A 14238-nucleotide genomic window follows, 5' to 3' on the forward strand; every position below is an offset into this window, starting at 1 on the left:
CTGTGAAGCGCTTTGAGATGTGAAAAGTACAATATTAAATGCAAGGATTATTATTATGAGATTATAAATTGGCAACAAATTGACTTTTACTCAGCGAGAAAACAACATATATTTATTTAATGCACTTTGTGAACGATATCATCTCAGATTACTTAAACAACAACAGTAACAAGTGGAATTATGCTTCTAAGACATTAATAAAGGTTTGCAATCAATGTTGGGCGAAGTGGAGGGATCATTACCTGTATTGGTCATGTTACAATATTAGCTGACATGGGAGTGCCTACATTCTGATTACAACAATTTACATTTATATAGCACCCCTCGCGCAGGGTAGAGACCCACCACCCTTGACATTGGTGGAGCAGGACGTGGAGATGGGAGGGGCGATGGTTGACCAGAGGCATGGTCACATAGGAAGGTCTTCAGGGAAGGAAGGGGCAAGGTGGAGGGATAGAGGAAGAGTGTTTCAGAGTTCAGGGAGTAGTGGCTGAAAGCGCAGCTACCAATGGTGGAACGGAGGGACATACAAAAGACCCGGAGCCAGTTGAGCAAAGGCAGTGGGTTGTGGGTTGGGAGGTAAGCAGGTCAGAGAGGTAGGGAGGTGCTGCGTTGTGAAGAGTTTTGAAAACAAGTGTGAGGATTTTGAAATTGATCTGTTCTGTGACAGTGGAGCCTGGCTAGAGCTGGTGTGACGGGGGTATGGAGTTTAGGACGGTGAGTACGTGGGCGGCGGAGTTTTGGATCAATTGGATCCTGTGCATGGTGGAGCTGGGGAGACCAACAAAGAGGGCATTTGAGAAGTCGAGGTGGGAGTTGACATATGCATGGACGAGAGTTTCGGCTGGTTCTGGGGTAAACGTTCTGATCTGGTATCAAAAGGGCATGATTATTCCATCATTCCAATGGGAGGGAAAAAATCAAAAAGAAATCAAATAGTAATAGTAATAATAATAATAATCATAATAAAGGATAATTCTCCCTAAGATCTAATATGTGATATTTGCAGAAGTGATAAGTTTTAATTGCAATTTGTGTTAGTGGCTCCTGGAGAGCAGACAGCAACAGGCGAGTTTGCACACTGAACGCTTCTGACATTTCAGAAATTGCAATTATCCATTTTGTGAATATCGCAAATTAAAGGGCTTTGGGAGGTTTCAATGAAAGTCAGAATTAACACTTCTCCCCTATTGTGAGAATATCACAGAGTAGACCGCAGTAGATCACTGTAATTTATGGTGCTCACAGCTTGCTGAAGCCTCACAATATTAGCAACCGTTGAATCCTACATAAATAAGTTAAACATTTTGCAGACTTATTAGTATTTTGCAATCTTNAAAAAAATATTTTGCAGCCTCGAAGAATATTCTGTTACAGTCTTAAAAGGGATCATGTGAACATTAATGCATAAAACTAACAATTTATAGTCTTAAATAAATGTCCAAAACTAACATTTTCCAGACTTAAAAGGAGTCAAGTGAATTAGGTTCCAGCATTTCCCTCAAGTTTTTAAATATGCAAACATTAAACTCAGCTCCCGGTCCTCAACGTTAACACTGAATTAAATGTGGTACTTGTTAATGGAGAATGGTTAAAACATCAGATTGTTTTAGAAATGAATTTGTACCAATTCTATAATCATTCTGACCTTCAGATTGAAGTATGCTGTAAAGTTTTCTTACGATTGCTGCTAATGTGCAGTCCTACAGGTTATCCCGGAAAGCAATATTATCCTTCAACCACAGTTTGTCTAATGAAAGTCTACGAAAAAGGTTTGTGTGCATAGCTGGTACTCCAGTGGTAACACAAAGGATCCAGCAATGTGGTTAGCTGATGTTACATCTGAAATTTTAATTCCATAGAGAAGCTTGAAGACAAAATGAATACACTTCTGAACCATTCTTCCTATGTAGCCTTTGTCTTTAATTGTAAGCAGACGTTGTAAATTCAGGAGTAATGTGGTAGAAATTGATCATAGGGCATCATTGTGCAGCAGATTATTAGATTCAATAGATATTATGCAACATTATGACCAATTGTATCAGTAAATTCTTTGCCATTTATTGATTGGAAACACAGAGTGACTGCTCTACCATTAGACACAACATAGATACTTTGCTGATCTGAAAGAGGAATGTCTTTATCTCAGCAAAGCCAAGGTTACCTAAAAGAGTGTGAAAAGCTATCAGTTTTCTCTGGGAATCTTTACATTGTGTTTTAATGGAAATTTTGACGCCAAGAACTTACATTGCAATGTACTAATTTAATTAATCTAGACTTTAAATGGAACCCAGAATAATATTTATATTATAACAACAAATTGCATTTATACAGCGCCAATCATGAGCATCTAACAGTGGCAGAGCTTGACACCGAGACAGGGAGAGAGTGGAGCTGACTGTAAGCACGGTCGATGAGGAACTTTTCAGGTGCGAAGATGGGCAAGGAGAATGCAAGATGGAGGGATTGAGGCGCCCAGGGCGTTCCACAGTTTGGGGGCACACTAGCAGAAAATACGGCCACCGATGGTGAAACGGAAGGAACAAAGGATTTGCAGAACACAAGAGCCAGATGAGCAAAGGAGGTGGGTAGAGAATGCCTTATCCCTCTGGGATGCTACCCTGCGTGAGGGGCACTATATAAATGCAAGTTGTTGTGTTGTTGTCCTGTGACATTCTGTACACCAAAAGGTTTCTGTGTTTCTATGAAGCATAGAAGAGAAGAACGGTATGGAGGAGGAGGTGCTGAAAAGAGGGGAGGGAGCCAGAGGGGGAAAGACAGAGGGAGGTTTGGGAGATGGTGGAACGTGTAACCAGGCGGGGAGGTTTCGATGAGAGGGAGGGGGTCACCAAGGAATGCTAGGTTTCTGTGACAGCAAGGAGATCAAAGCGCTTGTCCAGTCTGAGGTTGTGGATGGTGAAAGATTTATTTGAGAGGGAGCGAACAGGAGCTCTGCTGGAGGAGCGGGAAGGAGGAGTTGGGGGATGGTGATGGTTTGTGGGGGCAGGCAGCTGGTGGAGTTTACAGGAGGAGGGTAGAGGAAAGTGGAGTCCTGTAGCTCAGTGGTTAGAGCACTCACTTTGCAAGTGAGAGACCTGAGTTCAATTCCACAATTCCACATTGTCATGTGTCCCTGTGTCTAAATGGTCTTTTATTCAATCTACTATTGTTTATTGCCACTTCCTCACACATAATACAGCTCTGAAATCAGGCGATTATTTCTTCAGAATGATTTAATACATTAACAGCTGGGGCCTCAGAATATGTCCATGTGGATGAACCCATGGCACAGCACTAACAGTGATGGAGCTATGCTGAATAGTGAACCATACTGCAAAATAGTTCAATGCCGATTAGCTTTGTAACTTGTTTTGTAACTCTTGTGAATTTACGTTTAACTAAGGTCTATTTTTTTCAGATATATTTTCCTAAATATATGCAGCAAAATGAAAATGAATGCCAGCATTACCTCATTTTAGTGTCCTTAATTTGAAAGCAGAGTTTTTTTTAAAACACAATACACAATTTATCTAAGAGTAGCCATCAAAATAAGGCTAATTACAAAGATATTGGGAAAATTATTATTGTTTGAAGGTTTATGACTGAGCATATCTCTTATCAAATTATTATTGTGACCAATAATTGTTAGCAGTACTGTTGACGTAGACAATATATTTTCTAACTGAAATGGAACTCAGTTTATAGCAAGAAGTTAAGTATTTCTTAATTTATCCTCCTGTTTAAAGTTTAAATTAAATATAAATTTCCATCAAATTGAAATGTAAATGACCAGTGTGAAACTCAATATCGCATCCAAAAAAAAGATACCATCTTTTATTCGTAGGACGTAATAAATCTCAGTTTTGTAAATTATAAACTGATTTTTTTGTAAAGGGGTTATTTCCAAACAGGGTTAAAGCATTTTAGTTGCTAATCAGATAATTCTGTGATTGATTCTCACTGAAGGTGAGAATTCCAATTGAATTTGAGGATGGTATTCCTGATAGAGGAGACCAGGGGTAGAAATTGAGTAGAAATTCCACCAAGATTTACTCTATAAGTATAACATTTCCGACCGTCCAGAATTTATTAAATTCTTAAACTCAGTCTTTAGCTTTGAAGGTGGTTCTCTGGAAATTATTTTAAGAACTAAAGAAAACAGACTTCAAAATTGAAACTGATTTCAACAATTTGCCACATTCTACAAACTGTAATGCTGAAAGTTTTATGTTAACAGAGTAATTCTAGACCCAGGTGGAATTTTTATCCCAGTTGCTGGATATAACCAGTGGATGATTAATATATTAGATCCAATCTGTCTTCTTCAGCACTGCACTCTCCCTCCCCTGTTTCAAAGCACACCTCAAAACATACTCTTCAAATGCGTTTTTGGTCATCTTTCTCCTCCACATCCCCTCGGCTCCCACTCCCAGCTCGGGATACCCACCCACCCAACAAAAACAAATTACATTTGTATAGCGCCATTCATGTCGGGAGGACTGTGAAGCGCATTGAGACACCCTCCCAATATGAAAGATACCATATAAATGTAAATTGTATTATAATTCTTGCATTTGATATAGCGTTTTTCACGTCTTTCACGTACAGAAAATACTGTACAATAAATTGATTGTATATTTGTATTGTATTTACTAATGGACATCCTTTTATTTGGTACATTTATCTATATTTCGCTCACCCCATACAGAATCAATTCATTTTACAGTATATTCGCTTTGGGACGTGTCAATGATGTGATAAGGTACTATATCAAATGTAAGTGTTATTATATATGTTAAAAATATAGCGATTTACATCAAGAAAATCTTTGTGTTTGGACACAGGAACATGTAATGGCTTATTTGAGACCAGGCTCACATCTTCCACAGCGTACTCTGTCATAGACTTCACTCCACCCACTTTATCTCCTCAAAAAAAAGTTCAGCAAAGATATTCCCTAGATCCCCAAAATAATCAAACCAAAACTCCAGACAATTAATTTGTTCTCACATCTCCACAGTTCACACTGAGTCTCCTTCCCTCCACAGAAAATATTCCTCCCACCACAGCCACAGCAACGTTTAAATCAATTGTTCTCTGAACAGTGGAGATTTGGGAATGGATGAATTATCTACAGTTTTGGTTCGATGACCTTTGGGATCTAGGAATATCTTTCAGTTTCTTGGGACGTCCTTCTGGTGTGAAAAGCGCAATATAAATGCAATTTATTGTTGTTATTGTTGAATGTTTATTAACTTTATTAACTGCCTGACTAGGTTAGTGGCACTCTCGTCTCCAAGTCAAAAGGTTGTGAAGAAAAAGGAGTTTCTCTCCAGTGTCCTGGTCAACATATCTCCCAAATAAAATTGGTCATTCTCTTCATGGATGTTTGTGGGGACATTGATAAATTGGCTGGCGAGTTTGCCTACAAATTCAAAGTCATTCTGCTTCACAGTGTATCCTGCAAAGTGCTTTGAAATGTCCTATAATCTGACGTCAAAGGTGCTATACCAAATGCAAGGATTATTATTTGATTGTTATCATAGGTTCAAGTCTCACTTGGGACTTAGAGTTTACAATGTAGGTTGTCACTCTAATACAACACAGCACTGGGGATGTCCGAATCCTATCCTTTGGATGAGATGTTAAACCAAGGTTCTATCTGCCTGTTCAGGTAGAAACTAACAATTATGTGACAAAATTTGAAAAGAGAATGGAGTTTCTCCCAGTGTTCTGACCAATATTCCCCCAAATAAAATCTATCATTCACTTCATGGCTGTGGGATATTGCCGTGTGCAAATTGGTTACCGCGTTCACCCATAAACACAGTCACTAAACTTTACAGTAATCCTTTGAAGCACTTTGAGGCTTTTGACAATTTGATAAGGTGCTATATCAAATGTAAGAATTGTTAATATTTTGTTTTCAAGGAAATACTATTCCATTCCTTATTGAAGGCATCAGTCAAAACATCGTTGCAATCTGTTCCAATTATATCTACTAATCTGGGTGTTGGTGGGGGAAAATTTATTTTGTTCTCCAGCCTTGCTTGAGGCTTTCTAATTTTAAATCTACTTCCTCTAGTTCTACATTCATGATCAAAGTTAAGTTATATAATTGAGATATGCTACTGGAACAAGTACTGAACATATGCAACCAGTATGCAGAATATGTAATCTGTTTAAGGCTAAAACTGGCTGTATGTATTCCATCACCTAGTACAGTTGAACTCTGCCAGAATACTTACCAGTGTAGCACTATATTATATCTTGTTACACCTACTAGCTAGCCCTTGTGCACTGTATTAAATATTGAATGGGTTTTAGTGAATTAGTAGTAAATCACACAATTTCAGGTGCAAACCGGAGACTAATATTAGTGGAGGAATTTCTGGTTTGCAGGTATCACATTTTGAATCCCAATATTTCAATGGACAGGGGTTGCTCTATTCATTATCATTCACTTCGTCGATGTTTATTGGCCAATGCTGCGCGCAAATTGGCTGCGCCTACAATTGCCTACAAATACAAAGTTGCTTAACTTTATAGCCATTATCTTTGATGCGCTTTGAGAAGTTTCAGCTTTATAAGTTTCAACATTATAAGTTTCAGTGCATTGGGATGTCCTCCCAACGTGAAAGGCTCTATACAAATGTAATTTGTTGTTGTTAATTTGTGGTTATTATAGGCATTATATCCAATGCAAGTATTATTATTTTATTATAACTAAAACATTTCTTAATCCTTCCTTGTAATAGGATTTCCCTTGATAAATGTATACTGAAAACGAAACTATAACTAGAAAACAGCACATGATAAACTCCCATTAAGACATTGTAATGCACTGACATCTATTATATTCTGAGGCACTGTTAACTCCAGATGATATGTTGGAGTAGACACATCAATGTCCCAATACCCAGCTGCTTATGTGGGTGGATCACAGTAGAAGCAGAGGAGCTAAATCAGAGAGGGATTTGCCTGATCTATACTGTACAATTCTCCAGCTGAATTTACATCCTGAGGCATGAATTCAGCATGAACATCTTAGTATAAAAAGGCATTATTTATAATACTACTGTTGCTTAGATCCCAGTTTTCCCCTTGATCAGCCATGCTGTGAGAAAATGAAAGGAAAAACTTCACAGCAAGTTGCAATGCCATAAATAGAATGAGAGCGAACTAGGCCTGGAGTATGTTGCATAGCTACAACACAATGGAGGGCTTTATACTAATGAAGTAAAGAGTAAAGTAGGGGCAGTATACAACATTATCAGAGCAGTAAACAATTGTATTATGGTTTTGCAAAGCCACAATACTGTGTAAGAGAATTGCCAAATGAATTTAACCAAATTAATAAACAACAAATAAAAAAGTGAAAAAGGGCTCTCCTGACTGCTCAGAGAGATTGGTAGTAGGTATCCGAGCAGTGTAGATAGGAATGTCTCAGGTCTGTGCTAAGTTAGTTGAACTAGATAGGGCAGTATTAGGAGGGTCTACATTTACCCTCATTGCACATGACCAGGAAGGGGAAAATCAACCGGAATTGCTGTTCATTGAAGCTCAAAGTTTCTTTGGTCTTAGCCTACGACCTTTGTCTTAAAAATTAAGGTTATGTAGAATTTTGGAAATTTCTTAAATTTTTTAAATTCAGTTTTGTTTTGGAGGTTGATTTATTTTTCAATTCATAGAATTGAATTATTCTCCAAAATTCTGCTCGTTCTTAAATTTTAATAAAAGTTTAAGGCCATGAGAACTTTTGGGCCTCTATTTGCTGTCTAGTGATTCCTACTGGAAGGCTGGTGGATGTCACATGAGAACAGGATCAGGCTGAGATGTTTATCCTCTCTCCTCACACCCCTCTGTTTGCTTCTCCCTTATGTATGCATCCTCGTTAATACAATGAGACCTTCTGCTTCAACCACAGTTTCCAGCAGTGAGTTCCACATTCTCACTTACTCTCTGCATAAAGAAGTTCCTCCCAGCTTCCTATTAGAATTTTAAGTGTTCTGAATTGCTACCCGCATGAAGGGCACTATATAAATGCAAGTTTGTGTTGTTGATATTGTGCATCTACTACTCCCTATCTTATATTTATGATCCCTCGTTTTGGACTCACCAACAAGTCTAAACAGCCTATTTAGTTTCACTTTAATGGATGTTATAGAGATGTCTAAGGTTGTTTATATGTACTTGCAGCCAAAGCATTAGTGTACATGACTCAAGAGGCTGTGAAGGAAATGTAAGCAAAATCAAAACCTTAGCTTTGAAGCATTGCAATAAATCATATGTTATTGTTCACTTCAGATGGAAGAAAGAAATAGCTGGGAAAAAAGGAATATCTGAGCTTCTTTGGTTAAAAAAAAGGTTATTATTTTATAGCACTGGAGTCCTGAACAGATCACAACATTACAATACAGTGCAAAAGTTCAAATCACATCTGAAAAAAGACAGGGGAAAAAGTTGTCAAAATTAAATATTGATGCAAATTAAATGAAAACAAGGTGTCCCACAGCACAAATCCTGGTTTATCCTCAATTCACAGTAGGTTAGCTTTGTTCCATTTTAATTTCAATCCTTGCCTAGTCTTGCCCTTAATTATGCAGCGTGAGCTGATAGGAATTGTTCACCTCATCTTCTGCCCATCGTTCAGTTTAAATAAGACATTAGTCTCTCTAGCAGGGGATTCAGAATCAACACAGACTAAGTTCATAGCAGTGTTGCAATTCTCTGTTAAGTCTCCAGAACTGAAATGTGAAAAAGACAATTATCTCAGGATCTTCAATTTAATGAAATGGGGTGAAAATTGTGATGTTCATTAAAGGAGTTAATAACATTTTCAATACCTATCGAACCTGAACGTAACATTACGTATTTTAACCCCAATAATTCACCTGAATCTATCTACCTGCATGACCATGTATTATCAGTTCAAACTAAAATGCTCTGTTTCTGGGGTTTTCTGATTTAATTTCCAACTTCCATCCCTCACAATCATTTTAAATCTCAGTTTATCCATCAGTCTTCAAGTGGTCAGATACTATGCCGCTAACTCCCTCCCTTTACCCCTCCATCTCCTCCTCCCCCTCTCTATCTCTCTATTGTCCTTTAAATTCTTAAAACCTACCTCTTCAACTGTACATATGATCATCTCACCTACTTCCCTATTGTTGTTCAGCATCGATCCCGTCTTTGAAAAGTGTTCAGAGATGTTATCCTATATAAATGCAATTGTTGTTGTAATTTTAGCTGCATCTTCACAATAAAAACAACAAGAAATTACATTTATTTAGCGCCTTTCACGTTGGAAGAATGTCTCAAGGTGCTGTTAATAAACCTTGCATTTGATGTAGCACCTAATCACATCATTGAGACATCTGGTAGCGCTTCACGTAATATACTGCAAAGCGAATTGACTGTATTTTGTGGTGAAACGCAGCAGCCAATTGCACAGCAGTGTCCCACAAACAGTCTTGGATTAAGTGACCACATGGTTTTGTGAGGGATTATTACCCCCGGAAAGCAATCCGCCAATTGACTAACCACCAGGTTCCTACTTACTGGTATGTAACCAGAGGCATATGGAGTAAGGAAACTTGCCTAAGTTTCGTCCCAACTGGGAATCGAACACAGGTCATCTTGCTTGTGAGGTGAGTGCGCTAACCACTACAGGACTCCACATTGGGACAATTGTTCAGGGCTAGTGTTTGTAATTGCATAAACCTGCTATTGTTTAAATGAATGAACGCTGAATAGGAATATGTTATCAGAGCACCCTAGTTTGTTTATTTTGCACTAACATTTCTAGATGCAGGATTTTTTTCAGCCCTTGGAACGTCCTCCTGGTGTGAAAGGTGTTATAGAAATGTAATTGGTTGTTGTTGTAAAAAAAAAGTTCCATGTTTATCCCAACATATTTTCCAAATTACAAGATTACGTGTTTTCAATTAAACGAACAACAAAATTGAACCACAACTTCTAGATCTGAATGACTAATTCATCGCAACACAGAAGCCAAAACAAGGGGACTTGCTGCTAAGCGGTGAATGAAAAGGCTCCAGAGGCTGGATATTTCTTAGTGTTAGTCGAAGTTGAGAAAGTTCTGCAAATGCCTACAGAGGGTTGAAGAGGGGAATTTGTCACTTTTTCTTCTCCAATTTTCTCCACTCCCCTGCCCTCCTCTCTCCTCCCCTCTGGTAGGGGTTGCTACCAAGGTTCTGTCCACATGCAGGACTCTGAACATCCTCATGTTACATATGTGATGGTACAATACAGCCCACCATTGCTGCTGCTAATTTAGAAAGGCACAGGAGGCAGGTACCCTGCAACAGAAAAGCTACAGTTGCAGACACTTCAAAGAAGGTGGGCTCAACTTCATTGCAGATCAGCATCAAGTCAATGTACAACAACAACATCAACAACTTGGATTTATATAGCGCCCTCCACGCCAGACGGCATCTCAGTGCACAACAGTGACCTACCACGTGGAGATAACCTAGAGGTTCTGATGAATGACTAGGATGTTACCTACCACTAAATATAAGTGTACTGCTAGTGGACAACATTAATAACAATAAGAAACCTTGCATTTGATATAATGCTTTTTGCATCAGGAAGATGTGTCAGAGCGTTTCACAGGTTAAACTGTATAGTGACTCTATATGTAATGGGCTGACATTAGTATCAATGCTGATTGTTGGTGTAATATATGGTAGAATGGGTGAACAGTGGAGACCTAATCAAAGAGCTATCATAATCTTGATTGACAAATAAGCAAGGTATTATTTCATGGTGAAGTGAAACCTCAGTGTTAATAGAAGGTCAATTTGGTTCAAATCACGTGATTCATTTAGAGAAGCTGGCAACCTGCAGCCTGTTGCTATGACATCTGCTACTTGTTGACAGTGGAATGAAATATCTCCTCCTGATACTTGTTCTATTACAAAGAACTCAGTCTAGTGTTTCAAAATGTGCACTGGAATATTAATAATAATAATAATAATCCTTGCAGTTGATATAGCGCTTTTCATGTCTTCTAGATGTCTCAAAGTGCTTCACATAATATACTGTAAAGTGAATCGACTGTATATTTTGTGGCCAAACACGGCAGCCAATTGCACCCAGCAGTGTCCCACAAACAGTTGTGGATTGAATGACCAAATAATTTTTTTTTGGTATTATCCCTGAAAGAGGGATAATCGACTAACAACCGCCAATTGACTAACAACCGGGTTCCTACTTACTGCTCAGTAAAAGGAGGCATGTGGAGTAAGGAAAATTGCACATTTCGCCCTGACGGGAATAGATCCCAGGTCTTCTCACTTGCGAAATATAGCTGTAAAATGAAAATATATAAAAATATGAAATATAGCTGTAAAATGTCATTATTCCAAATGGCATTCTAGCTCTTTGTCCTAATATTTAGGTAAATAGAAATGGCAGAGAGAGACCTTCCACAAAAGATCACAAGTCAGTTTCAGATGAAGAATTAATAATTACAGTATTGGATAATTCATGGAGAAGTCTGAAATGTTATAATAACATTAGGTGGGGCGGGAAGGTTTCTTAACATATTCCAGTCCATGTCCTTCTGTATTTAACTAATGCCCACAATTTATTATTCTTAATAATAATAATCCTTGCATTTGATGTAACAACGTATCACGTCTTCGAGACATCTTAAAGCGCTTCACAGACTATACTGCAAAGTGAATTGACTGTTTATTTTGTGGGCGAAACGTAGCAGCCAATTGCACACAGCAGTGTCCCATGAACAGTCGTGGATTGAGTGACCGAATTATTAGTTTTTTTGAAGGGATCATTAGCCTCAGAAAAGCAATCCGCCAACCGACTAGCAACCGGGTTCCTACTTACTGCTAGGTAAACAAAGGTGTGTGGAGTAAAGAAACTTGCCTAACGGTTTGACCTGCCCGGGAACTGAATCCAGGTCCTCTCGCTTGAAAGGCAAGGGCTCTAACCACTAAGCTATAGGACTCCACTTATTAGATAATTTATGCCTATAATTTATTAGATAACTAATGCCCACATTAGTTTGCTCATCAGAAAAATATATGAAATGTAAAATGTTCACTATTATTTTCAGCCACACTTCATCTTAATCAGGCTGAGCAAAAATTGCATTAACAACAACTACTATTGTCAACAACAACAACTTGCATTTATATAGCACCCTTCACGCAGGATAGAGTCCCAGAGCATTTGATTATCTGTGTCATTGCTGTCTCATTTTTTAGACATTTGTTACACTTGCATTTATCTCCATAATAGAGCAGATTTAATCCATAATTTGTCCTTTTTATTCTAGTACTGCTTCCCTTTCTATAGCTAACCCTTCAAATTGAGCACTTTTCTGTTTACTCTAGTGAATTATTGAAAGCCTGTCAACACATTTCATTCGGAGAAGCTTAACAAATAAATAAAGCATTAAATAAATGTTAATTCCTCAATGAATAAATCTTCCCATTAGATTTTTGGTGGAATTGAGTAATTCAGTTTCTTGTTACTGTTGCTGCTCTCTGTGATATTCTGTGCCCATTTCCACTGAACTGCAATGTTAATTGATTTTCTTGATGGATTTTCATGAATGTCATGCATGGAGCTGGGAACATAATTATTTTGCATCTCAAAAGGCTGTCTACTAATAAAATAAATCTTTCCTCTGTAAATTCAACCTCGTTTCTGTCACTCGGACGTTCAGTGATGAGCTGCAGTAATAACTGAACTCCCACTCAGTAAAACTCTGTGTCCGTTTAGCTTGTAATTAATTAGTGTCCATAAGAACATTGTTTTCCTCATGGTACAGGGTGACCTTGGTATAACACACCCTGGTTTAGCGTGGGCCCACTTATCAGTATCCAAGGCTGCACTCTCCACCTCTCAAAGCCAGTCAGGAACCTCGGCGTTTTGTTCGACCCTGAGCTGTCCTTTCTCCCTCACATCCGCACCACAACTGGCACCGCCTTCCATCACCTCTGGAACATCGCCAGACTACGGCACTACCTCACCCCTCACGCTGCTGAAACCCTGGTCCACGCCTTTGTCACCTCAAGGCTGGACTATGGGAACTCTCTCCTCGCCGGCCTTCCCGCCACCTCCCTCCACAAGCTGCAGGTCATTCAGAACTCTGCAGCTCGTGTACTGTCCCGCACCAGGCTTCGGGACCACATCACTCCCACCCTCGCTCGCCTCCACTGGCTCCCCATCCCCCAGAGGATTGATTTCAAGATCCTCATCCTCACCTACAAGGCCATTCACGGCCTTACTCCCTCCTACCTCTCCAACCTACTATCCCCCTACCTACCTGCCCGTACCCTCCGTTCCTCTGGCTCCGGTCTGCTCCACGTCCCCTGCCCCAATCGCCCTACCATCGGTGGTCGGGCCTTCAGCCTCTCAGCCCCTAGGCTCTGGAACTCTATCCCCCAGTGCCTTCGCCTTGCTTCCTGTCTCTCCTCCTTCAAGGCCAGTCTCAAAACCGTTCTCTTTGACCGAGCCTTCAGCTCCTCTCTCGACTCTCTTCCCCCTCCTCGCTCCCTCCCATCCCTCCCCTCACCCTGACCATTTCCCTCCTCCTCGGGTCATGACCCAACTGTGCAGCGCCTTGGGACGTCCTCCTGACGTGAAAGGCGCTTTATAAATGGAATCTTGTTGTTGTTGTTGTAATGCCTTTCATGTTGGGAGGATGCTTCAAAGTGCTTCCCCTGGATTTACACTTTAAAGTGTAGTGATTTTGTGATTGCATACAAACATGCAGGTGTACTTTGTTTACCTAGCAGTAGCAGGAACCCGGTTGTTAGTCGATTGGCAGATTGTTTTCCTGGGGTAATAATCCCTTCAAAAAGATAAACAATAATTTGGTCCCTCAATCCATGACTGTTCATGGGACACTGCTGTGCGTAATTGGTAGTCCTCTTTCACCCACAACATATACAGTCAATTCACTTTTCAGTATATTCTGTGATGCGCTTTGAGACGTCTTAATGAAGTTAAAGGTGCTATATCAAATGCAACGATTATTATTAATATTATTATGGTGTATCTGTGCTATACTGGCCATCTTACAATGAGCTCTGTGAATTAGTCTGATAGGTTTTGTTTATTCATTAATAGTTTTTGGTGATCACAGTCGGTGCTAGAGGATAAATAGTTTCTCCTGGGACCTTGAACTAACATTGAATCATAGAATCTTACAACGCAGAAGGAATCAATTTGGCTCATCGT

General features: G+C 39.3%; 1 protein-coding gene across 1 annotated transcript in view; it reads left to right on the plus strand.

Annotated features, from left to right (window-relative positions):
• Nucleotides 1-2560: 2560 nt before the first annotated feature.
• cunh2orf50 (chromosome unknown C2orf50 homolog) overlaps nucleotides 2561-14238 on the plus strand; it is a 42016-nt gene continuing 30338 nt past the window's right edge. The window contains exon 1 of the mRNA XM_007897085.2: nucleotides 2561-2584. The gene's annotated coding sequence lies outside the window, so the exon portion shown is untranslated. The remainder of the gene's footprint in view (nucleotides 2585-14238) is intronic.

The sequence above is a fragment of the Callorhinchus milii genome, unplaced genomic scaffold (assembly GCF_018977255.1).
Source record: "Callorhinchus milii isolate IMCB2004 unplaced genomic scaffold, IMCB_Cmil_1.0 Scaffold3, whole genome shotgun sequence".
Classification (NCBI taxonomy): Eukaryota; Metazoa; Chordata; class Chondrichthyes; order Chimaeriformes; family Callorhinchidae; genus Callorhinchus; species Callorhinchus milii.